Consider the following 3788-nt stretch of genomic DNA (forward strand, 5'->3'; position numbering starts at 1 on the left):
CACAATTAGTGCCTGAAGAATACCTTAGTTTATAGTGTTTCTACTCAGTTATTTCCTTTTATATAATCCTTTATATATAATCACAGTTTATAGTCGGAACAATTAGTGTCTGAAGAATATCTTACTACTCAGTTATTCACATATATATATATATATATAATTACATGTTAGTTTATAGTTGGAGAAATGTCTAGAGCAGACACTGTGCAGAGCATGATTTAAGGGAAAAACAGTTATACCAGGACAAGAATCTGGCCCAGGCGGCAGCATTCAGTATCCTGCAATCCCGTGAGCATCTGAGGGCTTAAACCCCCTCCAGTATAATCTCGCCTTGGTGACTGTTTAACCTGTCAACTCTCTAGCTACTGTGCTGACTCAAAGCATCCTCCTATAGAAATAATTAAAAGCTGCCAGCAGGTGGCTGTAGACCCTGTCAGCTCTGTTGCTGCTGTACTGACTCAAAGCATCCTCCTATAGAATTCCTTAGAAGTAGCCTGCCCCTAGATAAGAGATGTTGCATACTTCACCCTCTTCACTGCCCATGGCCCACCTCCTAGCCTAGGTGACCTAATGGGGGTGGACCCCTTGTTTATTGCTCAAGTGATTGCCTTGACTCTATCATTATCCTTAAGATGACCTCACTACCCTGCTCCTTGCCTGTCTCCACTTGTAAGTGGCATTGCCCCCCACAGCCCAGATGTCTTTTTCAGTCGTTTGGTATCTTGTCTTCTTCTTTTTTGGATCCAGCGCCTCAGCACAGCAATAGGGGACACCCCACAACCGTAGTAGGGCTGTACCCCACAATTCTGAGCCAAATATGAGTGACCATGGACTGTGACACAACCCCCAGGAGCTCCTCAGAACATGTGCCACCGCGCCCGGTGGTGGTTGGGGTACAGCTTGATTTTATGCATTTTAGGGAGGCATGAGACAGCAATCAAATACATTTGAGAAATACATTGATGCCAGGCACTGTGGCTCAAGCCTGTAATCTCAACACTTTGAGAAGCCGAGGCGAGGAGGGGGTGGGGATCACGAGGTTAGGAGTTCGACATCAGCCTGACCAACATGGTGAAACCCCCGTCTCTACTAAAAATGCAAAAATTAGCTGGGTGTGGTGGTTAGCACCTGTAATCCCAGCTACTCAGGAGGCTGAGGCAGGAAAATCGCTTGAACCCAGGAGGCGGAGGTTGCAGTGAGTCTACATCGCGGCACTGCCCTCCAGCGTGGGTGACAGAGTGAGACTCCATCTTAAAACAACAGCAACAGCAATAACAACAACAACAACCACAAAAACTACCTGGGGGAAGGTACTGCGAGGAAGCTGCTGCTGCTGGTTCCCGAACTGCCATGAATTGCAGGAGCCAGAAGACTACCACACCAAGTTGACAGCAAGGAGACGGCTAAGGAAGCACACAGGAACCGGGAAGTCTCTAGCGCCCTCTACTGACAAAGCTTCAGCATCACTCGCAAAGGAAAAATATTTAAAGGGCTCAGAACTGTTATTTACAGAGCAATCAAAAAGGATGAATTTGGAAGAGGCAATAAAGTCATACACACAATGACATTTACTGCAGAATTTTTTGTAATGTTTAAGCCCTATAAGTAACTTGGGTGTTCTCAATAAGAGAAATATGACTAAAACCATGGTATACTCATTCCATTGGCTATTGTGGCAGCTACTTAAAATATATGCTAGAGGCCGGGCGCGGTGGCTCACACCTGTAATCCCAGCACTTTGGGAGGCCGAGGTAGGCGGATCACGAGGTCAAGATATCGAGATCATCCTGGCCAACATGGTGAAACCATGTCTCTACTAAAAATACGAAAATTAGCTGGGCATGGTGACACATGCTTGTAATCCCAGCCACTCGGGAGGCTGAGGCAGGAGAATCAGTTGAACCTGGAAGGTGGAGGTTTCAGTGAGCCGAGATCACACCACTGCATTACAACTGGCTGACAGAGGGAGACTCCAACTCTATATATGTGTTTGTGTGTGTGTGTGTGTGCGTGTGTGTGCATATATATATATATATATATATATGTTAGGGCCATATCAAGTGCTCTAAAGGGGTTTCTATGAGCCTTGGAAAAATGAAAACAGCAAACTTCAGACGAAAGCATATGATTTTTTTTTTTCAAGAGACAAGATCTCACTCTGTCACCCAGGCTGGAGTGCAGTGGCGAGATCATAGCTCACTATAACTTCAAATTCCTGAGGTCAAGCAATTCTCCTACCTCAGCCTCCTGAGTAGTTAGGACTACAGGTGTGTACTACCACACCTGGCCAATTTCTCTATTTAGTATAGAGATGTGATCTCACCGAGTTGCCCAGGTTGCTGGAACTCCTGGCCTCAAGCTATCCTCCTGCCTTGGCCTCCCAAGTGCTAGGATTGCAGGCATGAGCCACTGTGTCTGGCTGATTCTATTTTTGTAAAGTGAACAAGAGTTAAACCCTTATAGATATTTAGGTATGTTTGAGCATGATCGAATTAGCAAGGAGAAAGGGGATGAAGAGGAAAGAACAAGTGAGGTGTGAAAAAAAGAAGTTCCTAGCAAAAATGCAAGGATAAAATAATGGAAAACTAGTATAAAAATGAATTAAAAATACTTGTTGCCAAGTATTCTTTATACAGCAAACATGTCGAGATAGCTTAAATGTTCAGCTATAGACAGTTTATTAAATTAACTGTGGTTTGCACATGTGATACTCTATAACCACTAAGAATAATGTTGTACATGAAACAGTGTTTAAGATTTGTATTAATAAGTAAAAAAATTAGGTGATAGGTGAAACACATGATGACAATGGAGATGGAGTCTCGCTCTGCTGCCCGGGCTGGAGTGCAATGATGTGATCTCAGCTCTCCGCAACCTCTGCCTCCCAGGTTCAAGAGATTCTCCTGCCTCAGCCTCCCGAATAGCTGGAATTATAGGTGTGCACCACCACACCTGGCTTATTTTTGTATTTTTAGTAGAGACAGGGTTTCACCATGTTGGCCAGGCTGGTCTCAAACCTCCTGACCTCAGGTGATCTGCCTGCCTCAGCCGCTCAATGTGTTGGGAGTACAGGCGTGAGCCACTGCACCTGGTCTATTTTTATGTGTATATATGTGTAGAAATTGCCCAGATGAATCCACTCCAAAATGATAACAGTAGTTATTTATAAGTGTAAGATTGTATTATTCCTTGCCATTTTTGACTTTTAAGAAATCATTTAATTGGAGTATAACGAACATACTAGAAAATGAACAAATTGAAAGTGTACAGATGAATTTTTCACAAAGTCAATACACTTCAGTAGGCAGATCACAAAAGAGAGCATTAGCAATACCCACAGAAGCTTCTTTCTGGTCATTACCCGTACCCCAAGGGAAAGCACTGTATTGATTTCTAACAGCATAGATTTGTTTTGTCTAGTTTTGAATTTTATATAAATGGAATCAGACAGTATATGTCTTTTTTGACTTCTTTTGCTCAATATTATGTTTGTGAGGGTTATCTGCATTTCTTATGGTCTTTTTTTCTTTTCTTTTTTTTAGGTAGGCTAAGAACTTTATTAACCTTTGCTCCAAACTTGATTCCCAGGCTTCTTCGGTTTAATTAGCTGCAAAGAATGAATTGTGTGCAAGCAAAAACTGAAAAGAGCTGCAAAATATTAGAGATCTAGATTTTGTCAGATCCATAACAAAACTTTCTTTTTTTTTTTTTTTTTTTTTTAGAAGGGGGTTTTTCTTTTTTTTCCCAGGCTTGAGTGCAAGGGCGGGGTTCCGGCTGCCCCCCACCCC

This window comes from Sapajus apella, unplaced genomic scaffold, assembly GCF_009761245.1.
Source record: "Sapajus apella isolate SASKATOON/1434 unplaced genomic scaffold, GSC_monkey_1.0 scaffold960, whole genome shotgun sequence".
Classification (NCBI taxonomy): Eukaryota; Metazoa; Chordata; class Mammalia; order Primates; family Cebidae; genus Sapajus; species Sapajus apella.